This window comes from Stenella coeruleoalba (assembly GCF_951394435.1).
Source record: "Stenella coeruleoalba genome assembly, chromosome: 3".
NCBI lineage: Eukaryota > Metazoa > Chordata > Mammalia > Artiodactyla > Delphinidae > Stenella > Stenella coeruleoalba.
In genome coordinates, this window is record NC_137148.1 from 86,503,135 (window position 1) to 86,527,541 (window position 24,407).

At 35.2% G+C, this 24,407-nt stretch overlaps 1 long non-coding RNA gene across 1 annotated transcript in view; it reads left to right on the top strand.

The window, feature by feature from the left end:
- The window catches only part of LOC307184363, a 422,536-nt gene that overhangs the window by 283,082 nt on the left and 115,047 nt on the right, over positions 1–24,407 (top strand). The window lies entirely within an intron of this gene.

The window sequence follows — 24,407 nt, forward strand, 5'->3', positions numbered from 1 at the left end:
TCCATTTCCAAAAAGTCACCAAATTTTATAGAATCTACACTATGGATAGTTTTTTTTTCTTAGTTTCTGCTTTATAACAAAGTGAATCAGCTATACTATACATATATCCCCATATTTCCTCAATCTTGCATCTCCCTCATACCCTCCCAATCCCACCCCTCTAGGTGGTCACAAAGCACCAAGCTGATCTCCCTGTGCTATGCGACTGCTTCCCACAAGCTATCTGTTTTACACTTGGTAGTGTATATATGCCAATGGCACTCTCTCACTTCGTCCCAGCTTACCCCTCCCACTCTCCGTGTCCTCAAGTCCATTCTCTACGTCTGCATCTTTATTCCTCTCCTGCCCCTAGGTTCTCCAGAACCTTTTTTTTTTTATAGATTCCATATATATGTGTTAGCATACAGTATTTGTTTTTTGCTTTCTGACTTACTTCACTCTGTATGACAGACTCTAGGTCCATCCACCTCACCACAAATAACTCAATTTTGTTTCTTTTTATGCCTGAGTTATATTCCATGGTATATATGTGCCACATCTTCTTTATCCATTCATCTGTCGATGGACACTTAGGTTGCTTCCATATCCTGGCTATTGTAAATAGAGCTGCAATGAACATTATGGTATATGACTCTTTCTGAATTATGGTTTTCTCAGGGTATATGCTGGTAGTGGGATTGCTGGGTCGTATGTTAGTTCTATTTTTAGTTTCTTAAGGAACCTCCGTACTATTCTCCACAGTGGCTGTATCAATTTACATTCCCACCAACAGTGCAAGAGGGTTCCCTTTTCTCCACACTCTCTCCAGCATTTATTGTTTGTAGATATTTTGATGATGGCCATTCTGACTGGTGTGAGGTGATACCTCATTGTAGTTTTCATTTGCATTTCTCTAATGATTAACGATGTTGAGCATCCTTTAATGTGTTTGTTGGCAATCTCTATATCTTCTTGGGAGAAATGTCTATTAGGTCTTCTGACCATTTTTGGTTTGGGTAGATTGTTTTATTGATATTGAGCTGCATGAGCACCTGTATGTTTTGGAGATTAATACTTTGTCAGTTGCTTCGTCTGCAAATATGTTCTCCCAATCTGAGGGCTGTCTTTTCGTCTTGTTTATGGTTTCCTTTGCTGTGCAAAAGCTTTGAAGTTTCATTAGGTCCCATCTGCTTATTTTTGTTTTTATTTCCATTTCTCTAGGAGGTGGGTCAAAAAGGATCTTGCTGAGATTTATGTCATAGAATGTTCTGCCTGTGTTTTCCTCTAAGAGTTTTATAGTGTGTGGCCTTACATTAGGTCTTTAATCCATTTTTAGTTTATTTTTGTGTATGGTGTTAGGGAGTGTTCTTATTTCATTCTTTTACATGTACCTGTCCAGTTTTCCCAGCACCAGTTATTGAAGAAGCTGTCTTTTCTCCATTGTATATTCTTGGCTCCGTTATCAAAACTAAGTTAGCCATATGTGTGTGGTTTTATCTCTGGGCTTTCTATCCTGTTCCATTGATCTATATTTATGTTTTTGTGCCACTACCATACTTTCTTGATTACTGCAGCTTTGTAGTATAGTCTGAAGTCAGGGAGCCTGATTCCTCCAGCTCTGTTTTTCTTTCTCAAGATTTCTTTGGCTCTTCAGGGTCTTTTGTGCTTCCATACAAATTGTGAAATTTTTTTCTAGTTCGGTGAAAAATGCCAGTGGTAGTTGGATAGGGATTGCATTGAATCTGTAGATTGCTTTGGATAATATAGTCATTTTCACAATGTTGATTCTTCCAATCCAAGATGAGATGGAGAGATGATATATCTCTCCATCTGTTTGTATCATCTTTAATTTCATTCATCAGTATCTTATAGTTTTTTGCATACAGGTCTTTTGCCTCCTTAGGTAGGTTTATTCCTAGGTATTTTATTCTTTTTGTTACAGTGGTAAATGGACATGTTTCCTTAATTCCTCTTTCAGATTTTTCATCATTAGTGTATAGGAATGCAAGAGATTTCTGTGCATTCATTTTGTATCCTGCTACTTTACCAAATTCATTGATTAGCTCTAGCAGTTTTCTGGTAGCATTTTTAGGATTCTATATGTATACTACCATGTCATCAGCAAACAGTGAGTTTTACTTCTTCTTTTCTGATTTGGATTCCTTTTGTTTCTTTTTCTTTTCTGATTACTGTGGCTAAAACTTCCAAAACTATGTTGAATAATAGTGGTGAATGTGGTCAACCCTGTCTTGTTCCTGATCTTAGTGGAAATGGTTTCAGTTTTTCACCATTGAGAACGATGTTGGCTGTGAGTTTGTCATATATGACCTATATTATGTTGAGGTAAGTTCCCTCTGTGCCTACTTTCTAGAGGGTTTTTATCATAAATGGGTGTTGAATTTTGTCAAAAGCTTTTTGTGCATCCAATGAGATGATCATATGGTTTTTCTCCTCAATTTGTTAATATGGTTTATCACATTGATTGATTTGCATATCTTGAAGAATCCTTTCATTCCTGGGATAAACCATACTTGGTCATGATGTATGATCCTTTTAATGTGCTGTTCGATTCTGTTTTCTAGTATTTTGTTGAGGATTTTTACATCTATGTTCTTTAGTGATATTGGCCTGTAGTTTTCTTTCTTTGTGACGTCTTTGTCTGGTTTTGGTTTCAGGGTGATGGTGGCATCGTAGAATGAGTTTGGGAGTGTTCCTTCCTCTGCTATATTTTGGAAGACTTTGAGAAGGATAGGTGTTAGCTGTTCTCTAAATGTTTGATAGAATTAGCCTGTGAAGCTATCTGGTCCTGGGCTTTTGTTTGTTGGAAGATTATTAATCATAGTCCTAGTTTCAGTGCTTGTGATTGGTCTGTTCATATTTTCTGTTTGTGATTGGTCTGTTCATATTTTCTGTTTCTTCCTGGTTCAGTCTCGGAAGGTTGTGCTTTTCTAAGATTTTGTCTGTTTCTTCCAGGTTTCTGTTTATCTTTTCAAAGAACCAGCTTTTAGTTTTATTGCTCTTCACTATTGTTTCCTTCATTTCTTTTTCATTTATTTCTGATCTGCTCTTTATGATTTCTTTCCTTCTGTTAAATTTGGTGTTTTGTTCTTCTTCTTCTGTAATTGCTTTAGGTGTAAGGTTAGGTTGTTTATTTGAGATATTTCTTGTTTCTTGAGGTAGGATTGTATTGGTATAAACTTCTCTCTTAGAACTACTTTTGCTGCATCCCATAGGTTTTGGGCCATCGTGTTTTCATTGTCATTTGTTTCTAGGTATTTTTGATTTCCTCTTTGATTTCTTCAGTGAACTCTTGGTTATTTAATAGTGTATTGTTTAGCCTCCATGTGTTTGTACTGTTTACAGATTTTTTACTGTAATTGATATCTAGTCTCATAGCATTGTGATCGGAAAAGATACTTGGTACGATTTCCATTTTCTTAAATTTACCAAGGTTTGATTTGTGACCCAAGATATGATCTATCTTGGAGAATGTTCCATGAATACTTAAGAAGAAAGTGTATTCTGTTGTTTTTGGGTGGAATGTCCTATAAATATCAAGTAATTGCATCTTGTTTAATGTATCATTTAAAGCTTGTGTTTCCTTGTTTATTTTCATTTTGGATGATCTGTCCATTGGTGAAATTGTGGTGCTAAAGTTCCCTACTATAATTGTGTTCCTGCCAGTTTCCCCTTTTATGGCTGTTGGCATTTGCCTTATGTATTGAGGTGCTCCTATGTTGGGTGCATAAGTATTTACAATTGTTATATCTTCTTCTTGGATTGATCCCTTGATCATTATGTAGTGTCTTTATTTGTGTCTTGTAATAGTCTTTATTTTAAAGTCTATTTTGTCTGACATGAGAATTGCTACTCCAGCTTTCTTTTGATTTCCATTTGCATGGAATATCCTTTTCCATCCCCTCACTTTCAGTCTGCATGAGTCCCTAGGTCTGAAGTGGGTCTCTTGTAGACGGCATTTATGCAGGTCTTGTTTTTGTATCCATTCAGCAAGTCTGTGTCTTCTGGTTGGAGCATTTAATCCTTTTACACTTAAGGTAGTTATCGATATGTATGTTCCTATTACCGTTTTCTTAATTGTTTTGGGTTTGTTATTGTAGGTCTTTTCCTTCTCTTGTGTTTCCTGCCTAGAGAAGTTCCTTTAGCATTTGTTGTAAAGCTGGTTTGGTGGTGCTGAACTCTCTCAGCTTTTGCTTGTCTGTAAAGATTTTAATTTCTCCATCGAATCTGAATGAGATCCTTGCTGGGTAGAGTAATCTTGGTTGTAGGTTTTTCTCTTTCATCACTTAAAATATTTCCTGCTACTCCCTTCTGGCTTGCAGGGTTTCTGCTGAAAAGTCAGCTGTAAGCCTTATGGGGATTCCCTTGTATGTTATTTGTTGTTTTTCCCTTGCTGCTTTTAATATTTTTTCTTTGTATTTAATTTTTGATAGCTTGATTAATATGTGTCTTGGCGTGTTTCTCCTTGGATTTATCCTGTATGGGACTCTCAGTGCTTCCTGGACTTGATTAACTATTTCCTTTCTTATATTAGGGAAGTTTTCAACTATAATCTCTTCAAATATTTTCTCAGTCCCTTTCTTTTTCTCTTCTTCTTCTGGGACCCCTATATTCGAACGTTGGTGTGTTTACTGTTGTCCCAGAGGTCTGTGAGACTGTCCTCAATTCTTTTCATTCTTTTTTCTTTATTCTGCTCTGCAGTAGTTATTTCCACTATTATCTTCCTGGTCACTTGTCCATTCTTCTGCCTCAGTTATTCTGCTATTGATTTCTTCTAGAGAATTTTTAACTTCATTTATTGGGTCCGTCATCCTTGTTTTTTTGCTCTTTATTTCTTCTAGGTCCTTTTTAAACGTTTCTTGTATTTTCTCCATTCTGTTTCCAAGATTTTGGATCATCTTTACTGTCATGACTCTGAATTCTTTTCAGGTAGACTGCCTGTTTCCTCTTCATTTGTTTGGTCTGATGGGTTTTTACTCACCAGCTGTGTGTTTCTCTGTCTTCTCATTTTGCTTTTCTTACTGTGTTTGGGGTCTCCTTTTCACAGGCTTCTGGTTCGTAGTTCCTGTTGTTTTTGGTGTCTGCCCCCAGTGACTAAAGTTGGTTCAGTGGGTTGTGTAGGCTTCCTGGAGGAGGGGACTGGGACTTGTGTTCTGGTGGATGAGGCTGGATCTTGTCTTTCTGGTGGGCAGGACACGTCCAGTCGTGTGTTTTGGGGTGCCTCTGACCTTATTATGATTTTAGGCAGCCTCTCTGCTAATGGTGGGTTTGTGTTCCTGTCTTGCTAGGTGTTTGCCATAGGGTGTCCAGCACCGTAGCTTGCTGGTGGTTGAGTGGAGCTGGATCTTAGCATTGAGATGGAGATCTCTGGTAGACCTTTTGCTGTTTGATATTATATGGGGCCAGGAGGTCTCTGGTGGATCAATGTCCTGAACTCGGCTCTCCCACCTCAGAGGCACAGTCCTGACTCCTGGCCGGAGCACCAAGACCCTGTCAGCCACACAGCTCAGAAGAAAATGGAGAAAAAAGGAAAGAAAGAAAAAGAAAATAGAATAATATAAAATAAAGTTATTAAAATAATTTTTTAAATTATTTCAAATTAAAAAGTTAAAAAGTAATTAAACAAAAGAAAGAAAGAAGAGAGCAACCAAACCAAAATACAAATTCACCAATAATAACAAGTACTAAAAAGTATACAAAAAAAAAAAAAATGGACAGACAGAACCCTAGGACAAATGGTAAAAGAAAAGCTATACAGACAAAGTCACACAAAGAAGCCTACACATACACACTCAGAAAAAGAGATAAAAAGAAATATATATCTGTATTTTTTTCTTTAAAAAAAGGAGGAAGAGAGCAACCAAATCAATAAAGAAATCTACCAATGATAATAAACTGTAAATACTAAACTAAGATAAACATAAAGCCAGGAACAAGTTAGATGCAGAAAGTAAACCCCAAGTCTATAGTTGCTTCCAAAGTCCACCGCCTCAGTTTTAGATTCATTGTCTATTCAGGTATTCCATAGATGCAGGGTACATCAAGTTGATTGTGGAGATTTAATCCACTGCTCCTGAGGCTGCTGGGAGAGATTTCCCTTTCTCTTCTTTGTTCATACAGCTCCTGGGTGTCAGCTTTGGATTTGTCCCAACCTCTGCATGTTGGTCGCCTGAGGGAGTCTCTTCCCCGCCCAGACAGAGGGGGTTAAAGTGGCAGCTGATTAGGGGGTTCTGGCTCACTCAGGCCGGGGAGATGGAGGGGTACAGAATGCGGGACGAGACTGCAGTGGCAGAGGCCGCATGATGTTGCAACAGCCTGAGATGCGCCATGTGTTCTCCCAGGGAAGTTGTCCCTGGATCACGGGGCCCTGGCCGTGATGGGCTGCACAGGCTCCCAGGAGGGGAGGTGTGGATAGTGACCTGTGCTTGCACACAGGCTTCTTGGTGGCTGCAGCAGTAGCCTTAGCATTTCATGCCCGCCTCTAGGGTCCGCAGTGATCGCCACGGCTCGCGCCTGTCTCTGGAGCTCATTTAGGCGGTGCTCTTAATCCAGTCTCCTCGCGCACTGCGAAACAAAGAGGCAAAAAAAGTCTGTTGCCTCTTCGTCAGCTCCAGACTTTTTCCTGGACTCCCTCCCGGCTAATCGTGGCACACTAGCCCTTTCAGGCTGTGTTCACACCATCAGCCCCATCCTCGAGCCTTAACTCCCAGTCCCCACCCATCCCAATGGGTGAGCAGACAAGCCTCTCAGTCTGGTGAGTGCTGGTCGGCACCAATCCTCTATGCGGGAATCTCTCCACTTTGCCCTCTGCACCCCTGTCGCTGCGCTCTCTGCCGTGGCTCCGAAGACCCCCACCCCGCCGCCCACCACCTGTCTCCTCCAGTGAAGGGGCTTCGTAGTGTGTGGCAACTTTTCCTCCTTCACAGCTCCCTCCCAGAGGTGCAGGTCCTGTCCCTATTCTTTTGTCTCTGTTTTTTTTTGTTTTTTTGGTTTTTTTTTTGCGGTACGCAGGCCTCTCACTGTTGTGGCCTCTCCCATTGTGGAGCACAGGTTCCGGACGCACAGGCTCAGCGGCCATGGCTCATGGGCCTAGCCACTCCGCGGCATGTGGGATCTTCCCAGACCGTGGCACGAAGCCGCGTCCCCTGCATCGGCAGGCGGATTCTCAACCACTGCGCCACCAGGGAAGCCCTTGTCTCTGTTTTTTCTTTTTTCTTTTGCCCTACCCAAGTACGTGGGGAGTTTCTTGCCTTTTGGGAAGTCTGAGGTCTTCTGCCAGCTTTCAGTAGGTGTTCTGTAGGAGTTGTTCTACATGTAGATGTATTTCTGATGTATTTGTGAGGAGGAAAGTGATCTCCATGTCTTACTCCTTCACCATCTTGAAGGTCTCCCCCAGTATAGATAGTTTTGATAGTAACTTGTACAATTTTCTGAATCGTCCCCACTAATCCATTAGTACTCTTCCTAATTCATTAGCCTTAATTCCTTCTTCCTTAATTCTATCTTTCATACTTTATTGATAGTTTGATATCTGCTCTACTTTCACCTCAACAGTATTATCCAGTTGTCTCCCTCGATCTGAAATGTGTCTCATATTATAATGATATCCCAAACATCATTAAAGAATTAAGGAAAATGCCATCTCTCCCATAAACCCACACCAGTTTGCAAAAATCTTTTTTATAATACTTTTTATATTTTATTGCAATTATCTATTAATATCCATTTCTCACAAATCAAAAATTCCTCAAAGAAGGAATTATATTGTATTTGTAATTGTATCCCCAGTGCCTGCAAATGTTAACTGTTCCACAAATGTTTGTTGAATGGGTTTTTATTATTATTCCCTCAGGCTCTTATCTCTTTTCAAATTATACTTAATTATCTGACAAAATAATCCTACATTAAGATGTTAGTATAAAATTGTACACCCATTAATAAGTTAAAAAACAAGCAAAACTTTTCAATATATTTGTTAAGCCTTTTTATGTTTCAGTGATAGAAAATATTAAAGAAAAAGAAGGGAGTGATAAGCATGAACTTCTGGGTATATGATACTTCTGGGTGAGAAGCCAAAGATAGTATGTGGGGAAATATGCATAGGTAAATATAAATTTTTAGAAATATTTGAGTTCTTGGAATGCATGATACATCAGAGGTGTTAATTAGATTACTAATAAATATGTAAACAAATATAATCAGACAGCCATACATGGACCAAAATGTGAGTAAGCTATGAATAGCAAAACTTGATTGATGCAATTCTGTGACCTGGGTTCCAAAAAAAGAAGAAAAAAGAATAAGCAAAAAGTGTGTGTGTGTGTGTGTGTGTGTGTGTGTGTATTTCTGAAATGAGGATCTTGGGTTTTATAATTTTATAACAGGAGAACTCTAGAGAAACAATCTCTCAATTAAAAAATAAATATAATACCAGTGTTATGTGACTGTGGGCAAAACACTGCCTTCCAATTTCTTCAATGAGTTACATGCTGGTTCTAACACTAACTTCAGTAGTGAAGTTTATAATTTCATGGACAGATAACCTTGTATATTTTACAGCCAAGAATGCTTTCAACATGTCTCAACTCATGTCATCCAGACTGCTCCTTGTTCTAGACACACTATACACAGGCTGCTTTAGAAGTGACAGAAAACATAGATTATGATTGTTGAATCCCTGAAGTAAAATACTCAAACCTTGAAAGAAGTCCATAATTTTCAACATTGACAAGAAGTCAGATTATTTGCTTCACAGGTAGTAGAAGTGTCTGAAGCACACATAAAGACCAAAGAGACCAGGATCTTTCTTTTGTACTCCATGAGATAATCTCAACCAAATCATAATCCTTGCCTTTTCCTGGTCTCTTCATTTGAGCATCTCCACACTTTTGTTGATGCAGTTTGCTGAGCCTAGTATGCCTATTTAGGTTCAAATTTGAAATGCCTTTCAGTGTTTAATGTGTAGCCCCAGTGCCTTTTCTTCGAAGCCTATTTTTTTTTTATTTCTCAATTGGAGTCAAGCCCCTTTCCATCTACAATCTGAAAATCCACTTAACTCTAATTTTATTTTAACTGATATTATAGCTAGTTTTTGCATATCTGTCCCCCTTTCACTCGAAGACCATGGTAGAGCTTAGAAAAAGGAAAGTTTGTTTAGTGAATTACTGAATATTTAATCAGTTGTGCACACATATGGTACAGCATGCTGCAGAACCCAAATCAGGGGGAGATAGCAAATGGCCAGTGCTAAGAATAGCCTGAAGTTGAGATGGGGTGGTAGTTAGTTTCTTGGACTCTCAATGCAGCTCGTCCTGGCTCTTTCCTGGCCAGTCATCATTATCTATTGAAACCTATTTATTGAAGAGTCAAAAGAGATGAGAAAATATCTAATCATGGAAAGAAGCAAGGTATAGGAAAAAGTTCACTCTCTAACTGGTCACTTAAGCTAAGACACTCTGTGGGTCTCAGGTTCATTATTTGTAAAATAAAATATTTAATCTGAATAATTTCTGAACTTTTCCAAGTAGACATACTATGATTCTATACATAAAGAAATTTAACCTGAGACTAAGAGACAGCAAGTGAGCTTCTATTTTTCTGTATACAGCATAAGTGCATCATCTTTTATGATTTATTTTATTCAGAAATTTTCAGAAATCAGAACATAAGGAAGAAAATCACCAGCTACCTATCATTAGCCAATAAAAAAGTCTAAATAGGTATTAAAAAATCCTATTTTATATGGTAAAGGAAAACTATTGAAAGAACTTTTTCTTTATGATATTGAGTGCAGATGAATGCTATGCTAGGACACATTTTGTGTCAAATGCCTATTGAAGAGTGTGTATAAAATCACCTCTGTGAACACAAGACATTTGAATTTCTGACATGTAAGATCATATTGGGACTAATTCTTAACCAGCTTTTGTATTTAGAACCCTGTCAATATTCTTCTTACAGATTGTAAAACAAAACTTTTACAGTTACAGCTTTGTGTTCCCTTTTTTATGAGAGAATGAAAGAAATATTTCCAGAAAAGGGCATCTCTGTACTTAAACTTCTATAAGTTAAAGTTTTGTGTTAAAATTCTATGTAGTCTAAACAACATTGGAAATCAAGTGACTGTTGGTTAGACAGAAAGAATGCTTAAAATATTCAAAAGTTGAGTACAGTAATACGTCATTTCTTCCCCTACATAAAATCCCATCCTAGATTGCATTAAATCAACAAGTACAGTAAGATACAGCCACAAAAACTCTTTGTAATTTACGTTTCTACTTATTCAAGTATCCTCTGAGCTAGAAGAGTAACTAAAATGCTTGCTAAGAATCATGCCAAAAAGGAATAAGAAAAGGATACAAGCTTAGCTCTCACATCTAGCAAACACGTGGAAAGAGGTCTTGTTAGATATAAAATGTTCAAGGTAGAAGAAAAAGCCATTACAGTGAGCCCTTAAAAAAGAAAAAGAAAGATCTCGAAAGAAAGCTTATTTTTTCTGTCTTAATAGAAATTACGCAGCCAAATGCAAAGGAGATAAAACAAGAGAATGTGTATCTAACCCACAAGAAATAACAGTTTCTGGAAGTAGAGGTGGCCTTCTCTGGAGATTTATTAGGGATTATTTTCTGATTCACAGCCCAAATTTCTCTGAAACTCACTAATCTCCCTCAGGGCACCCTGTTATAACAATACCTCCTCATTCATTCTGCTTTTGACTGCAATTCCACTTTAAATGTTAATTTTAGAGGAGGTTTTACTTGCAATTAACCATACGATTATATTGTAATCATACTGAATTCCATACTCTGAAATGAATTTAGCATAATCTGGACCTAAAGAGACAATAAAGTTAACACCCACTGAGTTTACTAGGGAGTCAGACATCTAGCACCTTCATTAATTGGAGACACAAAATCAACTAAATTATAGAACGTTTTCAGAAATAGTAAAAGGAAAATCCAACATAAAAACATATTCTCTTGACTGTTTATTCAACCAACTAGGCTGTCTATCAAATAAAGAAGTTAAAAACCAGTGTAATATTCCTAGGATTGGTAATGAGAATGCAAAGAGGGTTGTGTGGACTTGGCCCAGTAAAAATATGGCCTGCTGGAGAGGAAACAAAGCTGCCGGCACTGTCTGTAAGTCCTTTGGAAAAGGCAACAGCACATCTAATGGGATGTTCAGTAATCAAGAACATTTGCATCGTGGCTCATTTAGATACTTGTGAAATTTTTGAGGGCTTTTTTTTTCCAAAAACCCATCATGCACCATGTTTGTTTAGATTATGTTCATAACTCACTAAATTAGAAAAGACATACCATGGGATGAATTGGGAGATTGGGATTGACATATATACACTAATATGTATAATATAGGTAACTAATAAGAACCGTATAAAAAATTAATTAAATTAAATTAAAAAGGCAGAACCAGCAATGAACAAGTGGAATTTGAAATAAAAAACACAATAGCATTTATACTACTACCCCACAAAATGAAATACTTAGGTACAAATGTAAAAAAATATGTACAGGATCTATATGAGTAAAACTACAAAACTCCGATGAATGAATTCAAAGAACAAAACAGAGAGAGAATCTATGTTAATAGATAGGAAGACTCAGTACTGTCAAAATGTCAGTTCTTCCCAACTTGATATATAGATTCAGTACAGTTTCAATAAAAGTCCTAGGCAGTTATTTTGTGGATATTGACATACTGATTCTAAACTTTATATAGAGATGCAGAAGATCCAGAATAGCCAATACAAAATTGAAGGAAAAGAACAAAGTTGGAGGACTGACAGTACCTGACTTCAAGACTTACTAAGACAAGCTGTGGTAATCAAGACAGTGTGATACTGGCAAAAGAATAGACAAATAGATCAATGGAAAAGACTAGAAAACAGATATAAATCCATATACGTATAGACAACTAATATTTGACAAAGGAGCTACGGCAGTACCATGGAGCAAAGATAGCCTTTTCAACAAATGGTGCTAGTTCTGGAACACTTGAAAAAAAAAAAGAAGAAGAAAAGACCTACCAAGGCTCAGTGTTTAAGAGGTGATTAAAAGAAAGAGAGAGAAAGCCATCAGTATCCTTCTTTAATATCTGCTTCTATGCTGACAGGCATCTCCTTTTCTAATATATGTATAAGGGTCAAGGCTATCATCAGGAGTCCTAAATCATTACCCAAAGCCTAATAAGCATTGATCTAGTGTGAGTCCATTCCTATGAGGTTCAATTTTCCTTTGCTCAGACAGGGTTTCCCTACCTCAAATAGAGAATAAAATAGAGAGTGTAGTTATTATTAAGTTAGGTAATACTGGGAAAGTTCATCACTTAGTTCTCTACTCATCTTCACCTTGCTTTACAATACTTTTCCTTGGGGAAAAAAAGAAAAAGACAGAAAATTAGAAAAATATATAAGTGATTTATTTCCTGATTTCAATTTGGGGAAGAACTTGTTAAAGTGAAAAGGAAATGGAAATAATATAAAAAAGAAAATAGATTTTATTTCATAACATAAACTCCTTGATGTCAAAATTACTGTATAAACATAAATCAAAAATAATTTTTATTTATTTATTTATTTTAGTTTATTTATTTGTTTATTTTTGGCTGCATTGGGTCTTCATTGCTGCTTATGGGCTTTCTCTAGTTGTGGCGAGCAGGGGCTACTCTTCGTTGCAGTGAGTGGGCTTCTCATTGCAGTGGCTTCTCTTGTTGTGGAGCGTGGGCTCTAGGTGCGTGGGCTTCAGTAGTTGTGGCACATGGGCTCAGTAGTTGTGGTTCACGGACTCTAGAGCACAGGCTCAGTAGTTGTGGCAGATGGGCTTAGTTGCTCTGCGGCATGTGGGATCTTCCCGGACCAGGGCTCGAACCCATGTCCCCTGCATTGGCAGGTGGATTCTTAACCACGGCACCACCAGGGAAGCCCCAGTTTTTAAAAGAAATGTTAACAATAAATATGATGGTTAAAGAGTAAATAACTTTATGGAATAAAAATACTTACCATATGCTATGTGCCAGGTTCTCAACTAGATTTTTTACTTTAAATTTGTTTAAAATAAACATATTTAAATGGATCCTTATTTATAAATTCAACGTCTCGATTTTGAAGATTTATCCAAACAGAGCCAGAAAGCTTGAAATGGATTTTCCAGGTTTTGAGTCCAAATGAGTGCAGCTCTAAAACTTGTTTTTGTCCCACTTTTCCAGGCTGCTCATTATTAAGAAACATAAACGGCCATAGTATTTGGCATAAAAATTCCACTTCTAGATATGAACCATCATTTATAATGATAATTAGTAAATATATAAATACCAAACAATAGAAGGCTGGTTAAATAATTTATGGAATTACAATATAATGAAGTAGAATATTTAATAACATGCAAACATAGGCAAAATACAGTCTTAATTTTTTTAAAACTTGATACAAAATGAATTTATTTTTGTATAATTTAATTGATGTTTTATTTCCTATTTACATGTATCTTTTTATCATGTCTATCATTCTTCCTATATATGGGTATTATCTTGATATTGGGCTCATGGTTGCTTTTTAACTTTATAGTGTTTACCATTTTCCAAATTTTATTTAATGATCGTGTATTACTTTAATACTTGGGAAAATAAGCCACACACACAAAAGTGAGATATGTTACAGTAACATGCTTTTCAAACATTCAGAAGGATTTAAAATAGGTCCACTAAGCTTCTAGAATCCAGCAATGTGTTATTATTGAAATGGTATTTCTGACCATTTAGCTGTGAAAGCCTACTACAGTGATAAATTTGCAGGTGAAATTAAAATAACAAAAAAATAATTTAACTCATATTCACCAACCTTCCCAAGGAATCTCAGAATTATATAGATCAGAGTGTAATTTGACCTCTAAAACAAAGCTAAACTAAAAAACAATAACAAGAACCTATCACCCTACCATTATCCTTACTACTAAAGGTAGCAAATTATGTATCAAAACGGAGAAATGTATCTCTAATTTTCTTTGCAGAAATAAGCCTTGATGAAGCTCAAACCTTTGCAGCTTGGGCTGTGAGTTAAGCACCTTAGTTAACTGTTTTTGCACAATTTTTCCAAAATGGCAGCCTTAAGGTAGCATCTTAAGCCTTTTTCGTGTCTATTCAGGACATCACTGACTCCATCCCCACCCAGAGACTAAACTCCTGCCCCTGTGACAAAACTCCTAGGAAAAACTGACTTTGTGTTTCTCTGAAATGTAGATAAATTGTGTTTGTCTTTCATATACCCATAGACTTCATATTCAACAATGAATGAAGAGAAAGCAAAGTGAAGTAGAAAATCTTTATATGCCTGTTCTGCTTTCCTATAGTTTCTGGAATTCTCTGGGGAGTTCAGGGTTTTCTGCAGGGACAGGAAAAGTACAAAAAAATTATTGTTCAAAAAACTCATCTCTGTCCATGGCAGTTAAGGAGGAGAGGAACAGGTCAGAAGCAACAGATAATTCCTGTTTTCTTTTGGCACTTTGTTCTACTTCTAAACCTTTTTAATAGATCCATATTTGTGATATTTATCTTGTTCTTCTTTAAAAAATATTGAAAGCAAAAATCTTCTTCTAATTGATCTCTGAAAGCTTTCTGTGACATTGAATATATTGCATTTATATTTATAGGTTACTTTATGTCTATCTGTATCTATCTAAATGTGCACATGTATGCAGTTCTCTCTCTCTCTCACACACACACACACACACACATACAACATACATGCCTCTTCCATGTCTGTAACTTTCATATTTGCTTGTTTGCTTGTTCATAGGTATGTGCTACCGTGTGCTACATGGCCTTTTTGACCCAAATGTTGAGAAAGATCATGTGACTTTTTAGTATTGAGTGCATCTTTTGTAGGCAGGATGATTGCATTTTTAAAAATACAGTCAGGGACCTTTCTAATTACAAGAGAATTGAAAACAATTGTTCTAAGTATTATACTTTTTCCTTGTGTCATTTAATTTTTATCCCATGATGGTATATTCTCTATTTTTATTTATATGTATTTTCTAGTTGACACTAAATTCTAATTCCCTTAAAATTTATTTGTAATCTAATCTATAAATTTTATGCAATATACTTATAACAATATAATTAACCTGAGATTTACTTTTCATAGTTTTCTAATGATGAAAACAGAATGTAACTTACAGTTAAATGTTCAGTCTTATTCGCTCTTTATTTTTCATCATGACTTATTCTTACTAAATAGACCTTGAATTTACTTATTAAGAACAGAAGTGTCTTTCTCAGGTTAAATTTCTCCTTGTCCTACTCACTTTCTAGTTATATCTTGTAGATGAAAATTCTATGAATTTCAATCTTCTGATTTTCCATTTTTCACATGTTGGTCTAATTTCCTATATCATTTTACTTCATTCCATTAATCTTGCCTCACATAATTTTTTCTAATCAATGTTTACTAAGTATCTTTCATGTGTCCTGAGATACTCATTTTTATTTCTGTTCAACTTTGCTATGATGGGAGTATTTGAATAATTAATTCGGAAAGAAAAGGTCAGCTTGTTGGGACATTGTATTTTGCAGTGATTACTCTTTTGTCCTGGCATTGGGTAGATTGTCTCCAAAGTCAGTAGGGGAATATTTAAAGACATTCTTGTCACTGTATCTCCTGCTTTCTTGGCAGTTTGTAAAATCTTCTCTTTGTTCTTAATGTTTTAAACCTAAAAATTTTAAGTTTTCAAACATGACAAGTAGAGGCTTAGGAATGTTGTGTGTGTGTGTGTGTATGTGTTTCTACTGAAAGAGATTCTGTTATCATTTATATCCATTCCAAGGAAGCACTGCAGTTAAAATAAAAGTTTGCCAACTAATTTATTCAACTCCCTCCCTGCCCCAAAAAATAGGTGGCTGTTATTTGCTAGGCATTTGTTTCAGTGTTTTACACATAAGATCACATTTAATTATTTCAAAAATTCTGTGACAGAGCTATAATGGCCTATTTCTCTTGAGGTATCTGAGCTTTAAAAAGATTAAATAGCGGGATCAGAGAAAGAAGAAATGACAGATTTGGAATTAAAGTGCACATACCTCTAAACTTAAAGCCCAATTTTAATTCCTTACAGATTTGGCCTTCTCCATTTGCACTAATAACAACTATTTCAGATGAATGAACTTCTGTATCTTTATAGGCTTTTAGACTCTCTTGCATTTAATCATACGTTTCTATAAATTACCTTGATTTGAAATATTGGCTTTTTGTGCTAGGATATTAATTCTCTTGTCTTCCATCAATGTTTTCACTTTATCTTGCCTTTTCAACTTTAATATTATCTTTATAGTATTACAGCATTTTTTTTATTTCTTATCATTTATATCTTTGGAGAGAGAGTTCATACTGAAAGTCTCATGTGTGTCTATTCTGACTCTTCTTTCTCATTTACTACTACTACATTTGATAAACATTTTTGTTTTGTTTTGTTTCATTTTGTTCTGAGATTTGTTCCTGGCTTCTCAAGCTTAACTTGTTGAGCCTTTATTATTTTGTTAATCTTTGTTTCATTTTATTACATTTTGCATTATTATTTTATTATAAGGCTTTCTAAATATATTAAATTTTAGATTAATAGAATGAATATCATGAATGTTCTTTTGTCAATGGACTCTATGCTTATAACAGTTTGAGGATCACTTTTTATGAATTTCATAATCATAGGAAGGATCATAAATACAAACTCTGAAATAACTGTGCTCATTCAGTCAGGGAGAAAAGGATCTCAGACAAAATCAGTGCTCTTGATTCCCTCTCAAAGGCAATTTCTCCTCCATCATGTTCCATATTGAAATCTTTCATATAGAAGCACTTTGTTAAGGGCTTAGTTTTCCATCAAAATCAACTTTTTAAAAGAATAACTTGTTTCATTCTCATACAGACAGGATAGCAATATATTTCAGGTAATTAATTTTTCCTTCTATTGGGTCATAGATTTTTATTAATTTAAATGGAGACTATATTGCTTGATGTGAGAGTGAGAAATGTATGTTAGACATTAAAGCTAAAAAAATAGAGCAGTATGTTCTATGTTTATGCAAAGACATATCAGCGATGTTTTCTTAGTTAAACAAATTATGAGCATTTAAAAGTGAGGTCTGTATACATTATGTACTCAAAGACAATACCTGTGTTTCAAGATCAATATGAATTTTCTCAATAATAACAAAAAAGGAACTGTTGAGATATGTTGTATCTCTATTTCCTCAAACAGTAAGTTTGAAATTTTCACAGAAGAATCTTAATGAGTTCTTTTTACAATGATTTCCAGGTGCTTATATTGCATAATGAGTGAATTAAAGCAAGAAAAATAGTTTAATATTTCAAAAGCTAATTTTAAAAATCTCTAAAGATTCAAATATTATTGAAATATATCCTTTCTTTTATTCTATTGCTAAAGACAACAGAATCTTAAGAAATCGAATATTTGAAAATAGGAAACTTATCCCTAATTTAGAATCACATCAAAATTTTTAGTGTTCCAACTTCAATTACATTTTTTTAAAGTTCAAATTTCCTATTTTAAAGAAAATATTGTTATACAGAAATAGCTCAAAATGTTTTTATATTTACCAACATAATCCCTCAAAATTTGCTGTGAGATATTTGATTAAATCATATTATTTTATAAACAAATGATAACCTATTCTTATAAGATTAAGATTAAGTATATATGTGGCACAACTAAGGAGAAGTAAGCCCTCAGTGAAAGAATTCTGTAAGGAAAGATACCAACACATTTATTCATTTTATTATTATTATTTTTTAAACTGGGAATCAGAAACTATGTTATCAAGTGAATATCCACAATTTGAAGTATTTAACAATAACTAAGAAACTTAATAGTGTATATATTATATAAAAAACTAAAGGACTTGTTAAAAATGCTGATCACATATTCTCTAATAAGAACAATTATTTTTATCATATAAGTTTACTTACATGAATTACGAGTACTATACAGTGATTCTAAACTACGTTTCTAGGTTTTCTTCACTAACAAACTTTTGTTTGGATCAATATTCTGGATCAGTCCTGAGTTAGGTTCATGATTCTAGAGTGTTATTGCCTCATACCAAGATTTTTGATTCTCATTTCAGGTTGCTCATTACCATGACCTTAAACTTCTCAGTTTTTACATATTAATTTGGTCAAAATCAGGTAGTAAGCATGGAGTCTTATCAGTACACCCCTCTATTACGTTTGGTAAAATGCTAGCCGCTTGCCTTATTATATAACATAAATGACTATTTGCAGCTGCAACTTTCTATCTTTCACACTCAGCTGTTCAACATCTTATGTCTGCCTCTGCTTATCTCTCTTCCAAGATCACCTTTCCATACAATGAAAGAAGATTCATTTTAAAGTTATCTTTTATTGGGAAATTCATTTCATTCTCAAAGTCATAGCTTAAAATGGATACTACCATTGGACATTACCATAAATAGATATTCGTATGGGACAGTATCATAGTATTTCCTATGTGTCATGTAAGCTTCCACCCATGATGATAACCTCGAAACACAATTCCTCTTTAGTTATTCATCCATATGCAACAGCACGTGTGTTAAAGATACACCAGAGGGGTGTGTGTTATCTATATTCAAATGATTATATGAACGAAGCAATCAGAATTTATTAAATAACCTTTAGTATTCGGCATTGTATCAAATAATCTGATACCTCATTAGTATCTAGACGTTAAGAATACTAGGTCTTATTTATTAAGGTAAGACTGAAATAGGTAACATTTTTCCAATATGTGAAATTCAACACATATTTCTCAAAACCACTCAAAATCTCTCTGTATGTTGTCTGTTTCCTTTATTCTGTTCATTACAGGTCAGAGGTAGGCCAAAGATCTTCAGCCTTTTTTTCATGGCAGATTGATAAGTCCATTGATTTTTTTTTAAAGTCTAAATGCTTCTTCTAATTATTTCTAAATCTGAATTTTGTATTCATAAGCATTTCTTTTTACCTAAATAAAATGTCTTGATATGAAAAGCCTGAATCAATAGCTCATGTGTCTCTGATAACGTATAGTAAGGACTATATGCTGCTTTTAATTTTCAGGTTAACATGTAGAAAACTAACTTTTTTCTTCCAGTTCAAGCCTTCAAAAATATACACTTATGCAGAGTAGACAAATATGATTATAGATAATGTATCTTGACTGAAATAAACCCTCTATCAGAGGCTAACCAAAGGATATGTCTAATGACTGACTTTCTGTGCCATTTTGTCTCGGATTATCAGCAAAGACTTAGGTAATAACTAGCAAATATCCTACCTGCATTTGGAAGTGGGGTAGAAGCCCACTAGGGACTTTATTCATCTCCTTTAGTGACAGTCTTCCCTATTAAAGTTATTTGACCAAAGAAAAGATCTGACAAACTTGTGTACTACCTAAGTACTCTAACCAATAATAATTAGGTATGTGAAACATCTGTGCTAAATGTGAGTTCTACAAGGATAGTCTTTCACTTTAGAAAATGGTAGATATGTCCTTATTTCAAATGTACACTTGCAAATTATTATTCCTATCTGAAACTGACCCTGGGATTCCTGTCTGTTTGCTTTAGGAGACTCACCTGGGACTACAGATATATTGATTTAGAGAAAATGCAAACAGCTTTAGTCTGAGTACCAGGAGATCAGAAGTCTCTACTCAGGACTGTCACTGGCATCATTTTTAGGCATTTATTAATCCTTATTGTGACTCAGTTTCCATATCAGGAAGGGGGGTGAGAGAAAATATACACACATAATATTGTATATGGAAGTACATATATGTATATACATATATATACATACACATATATATGTAGTTCACAGTTACACTGTAAGGGATATGAGAGGATAAAGATGCTATATTAATATGAGCCATTAGCTGTAGTAATCTTAGAAGTAATGACATTTGAATACTTAGTTTCAAAATTTTATAAAAGTTTCTTTCTTCCTTCAACATACATTTCCAAACTATAAATGCCTTGGAAATTTAGCAAATCATTTACAAATTTCTGAGAAACAAATACATTATCTACATCCATCTATGCTAGAATCTTCCAAATATTCTTTTGCAAAGAAAGACTAATTTGCAGTTTGCCCCACAGTTATTCTTGGTTAGGCAGCAGAAGAGCTATATGCAGGAACATGGTACCATTGAAAGTTAATTATATTCATCATCTTATTTGTCTAGTTTTTCTCCTGTTCAATGTCAACCAGGAACTACAGAGCTTAAAAAAATTAGCATAACTTCTAACTTAATGTATTTTGCAATCTCCCCTTTGCTCTTACCAGCATAAGCTAACTCAAGGATTGGCAAACACTGGCCAAATTTGACTCACCATGCCACCTGTTTTTGTAAATTGAAAGTTATTGAAACTCAGCTGTACCCATTTATTTACATATTGCCCTTGGTTGCTTTTGTGCTACAACTGAGTTGAGTGGTTGTCAAAGATAGAAAATGGACCATGAAGCCCAAAATATTTATTATCTACCCCTGTACAGATAAAATTTGTTCATGCCAGGTCTAAATCATCATTTTCTTTTACAAAGCTATGAAGAGGCAGCATTTTGTAGTGATGAAAAATATGGATTTAATGTCAAAAGCTCTTCTTCATGTCTCAAACCTCAGTTTGTTTACATATCAAAAATGACAGGTTACCCTTGTCCTTTATTTAAGTAAGGAAGATCTTTAGAGTCTGAGAAGTTGAGTCTTAACAGCTCTTGAACATGAAGTATCTAGATATTTAGGCCCCAACTAGCTCTTTCCCAATCCATGAGCTTACTTAAGTGTGAGTTGAAACATGATGCTTGTTTCTTTACCACAGACTGCTATATAGAATCCTGAAGTAGATCATGTGGAAAAGAAAATGATAGGGCAATAAAGCTCTATTTCATTAGCTATATTATCTGGGAGAATGTAAAACTTTTGAAACATGAGTCATATATTGTCACCTCTGCTCAAGATTGCATAGCTCCTCATTTCACTTGACCCTTTGTTCCACAGAAGAGAAAGCCCTGATCACAGGCTCAAAATATATTAAGTCAGTGGTGAACTAAAGCTACAAGAATGCCTATATACAGTTCAGCAATATTTCAGATTGGCTCAGCCTCCAGTTCTAGCAGCCTGAAAGAAAACGTCATATAGTATTTTATGGAGGTAAATACTATATAATTCAGTCCTTACTGTTATTTAATATAAAATGTCTGGCAGAAAATTTAAAAGTTGCAAGGCACATGAAATGGCAAAAGAATAATTTTTTAAGTGACTAATAGTAAAAAGAAGAAATAGTAGATAGAAGAAACATACATGGTTGGACGATACAATTACACATGATATTAGTTAGATGATAAAGAAACTGAAGTATTATCTTAGTTCCTTTGGACTGCTATAACAAAAATACCATAGACTGATAGCTTATAAAGAGCAGAAATTTATTACTCACACTTCCTGGTTGCTGGAAAATCTAAGATCAAGGTGCTGGCAGATTCAGTGTCTGGTGAAAATCTACTTCCTATTTCATAGATGGAACTTTCCAGCTGTCACCTCACAAGGCAGAAACAAGGGACTACAAGCACTGTGGAGTCTTATTTATAAGAGCACTAACTCTGTTCATGAGGGCTCCACTCTCATGACTTAGTCTCCTCCCCCAGGCTCCACCTTCTAATACCATCACACTGGCATAAAATTTCAGCATTTCAAATTCGTAAATTTTAGGGGAACACAAATATTCAGACTGTAACAAATGTCTATTGGAAATGGTGGATAACATGCACGACAAAATATTGAGACTATATAAAAGAACCAAATGGAATGAAAAAAATCAGTTATCAAAAATGAATTCATTTGTTGGATTTAACAACAGATTGACACAGCAGAATAATGAATCAATACACTTGAAGGCTGATTTATAGAATATATCCAAACTGAAATTAAAACAAAAACAGAAGGAAAGAGAGTATCGTATCTGTGGGGAACTTAAAGGAGAGGAGGGAGATAATAGGTTAGAAGAAATATGTAAAGATAAAATGGCCAGGGTCTTCCAAAATTAATTGAAAGATATCAACCCACAAATACAGGAATCTCATCAAATGTCTCATCTTGGATATACAATTTTTTAAAAAAATTACTAGGCACATCATATTCAATCTGCTGAACTCTAAAGATAAACAGAAAGTCAAAAGCAGCAAGAGGAAAAAAAGGCACATTAATATAGCAACAAAAGGTCCTGCTCAACAGAAAAAACTGGGAGGCAAGAGCAAAATACAATAACATCTTTACAGTGCTGAAAGAAAATAAAATATGAACTTAGAATTTTATACCCAGTGGAAATATGCTCCCCAAATAAAGGTGAAATAAAGACATTTTTCTTTATTTTTTAATTGAAGTACAGTTGATTTTCAATATTATATTAGTTTCAGGTGTACAACATAGTGATTCAATATTTTTGTAGATTATATGCCATTTAAAATTATTATAAAATATTGGCTATGTTCCCTGTGGTGTGCAATATATCCTTGTTGCTTATTTTGTACATAATATTTTATGTCTCTTAATCCCCTACCCCTATCTTGCCCCTCCCCCATTCCTCATCCCAATGGTAATCACTAGCTTGTTGTCTATATCTGTGAGTCTCTTTCTGTTTTGTTATATATATTTGTTTATTTTTCGGAGTCCACATATAAATGACAACATACATTATTTTTCTTTCTCTGGGTGACTTATATCACTAAGCATAATACCCTCCAGGCCCATCAATGTTGCTGCAAATGGCAAATTTTCATTCTTTTTTATGGATGAGTAATATCCCGTGTGTGTGTGTGTGTGTGTGTGTATTGTTGATGGACACTTAAGTTGCTTCTGTATCTTAGCTGTTGCAAATAATGCTGCTATGAACATTGGAGTGCATATATCTTTTCAAATTACTGTTTTTATTTTCTTGGATATATATCCAGGAGTGGAAATCCTGGCTTATATGATAGTTCTAATTTTAGTTTTTGACAAGCCTACATACTATTTTCCATAATGACCTCACCAGTTTACATTTCACCAACAGCATACTAGAGTTCCCTATTCTTCGTATCCTCACCAACATTTTTTATTTGTGTTTTTTTTTTTTTTCGGTACGCGGACCTCTCACTGTTGTGGTCTCTCCCGTTGCGGAGCACAGGCTCCGGACGCACAGGCTCAGCGGCCATGGTTCACGGACCTAGCCGCTCCACGGCATGTGGGATCTTCCCGGACCGGGGCATGAACCCGTGTCCCCTGCATTGGCAGGCGGACTCTCAACCACTGCGCCACCAGGGAAGCCCCTGTGGTATTTTTGACAATAGCCACTCTGACTATTGGTATGAGGTGATATCTCATTGTGGTTTTGATTTGCATTTCCCTAATGATTAGCAATGTTGTGCATCTTTTCATCTGCCTGTTGGCCAACTGTATGTCCTCTTAGGAAAAATGTTTATTCAGGTCTTCTGCCCAATTTATAATTGGGATGTGTGTTTTTCTTTCTTCTTGTATTGGTCCCTTTATCATTACATTGCCTCCTTTGACTGGTGGTTGCCAGGGGCTGGGGGCATGAGAGGAATAGAGGCTGGTAAAAGAGTACAAACTTTCAGCTATAAGATGAGTAAGATCTGATGACCTAATGTACAAAATGGTGAGTAGAGTTGAAAATACTGTATTGTATCATTGAAATGTGCTTCCTTATAGACTTTATTTAAAAGTCTACTTTGTCTGACATGAGCATAGCTACCCTAGCTTTCTTTTTGTTTCCATTTGCATGGAATACATTTTTTCCATCCTTTCACTTGCAGTATGTGTGTGTCTTTAGTTCTCAAATGAGTCTCTTATAGGCAGCATATGGATGCATCTTTTTTTTTTTTAATCCAATCAGCCACCCTGTGTCTTTTGATTGGAGCTTTTAGTCCAATTGACATTTAAGGTGATTATTGATGTTCTTATTGCCATTTTGTTGCCTGTTTTCTGGTTGTTTTTATAGTTCTTCTCTGTTCTTTTCTTCATCTTTTAGTTTCTTCCCTTGTGGTTTGATGTTTTCCATTAGTGGTATGCTTATGCACCCTTTCTTGTGTTTTTATGTATCTATTGTAGGTTTTCTTTTTTCAAGACAAATGAAGTTTTAATGCAACATTTTTAAAAATCAAAATAATAGATGATGAACAAAATATTAAAATTTTCAGTAAAGATAGCATCAGCTCTGAGCCATATTGGAGCCTGAAGCAAGAGGAAAAATCAGTGATACTGATCCTAATATTGTAGGTTTTTGATTTCTGATTACTGTGGGGTTCATATATGTTAATCTATAGGTATGTCTATTTGTTTTAAGCT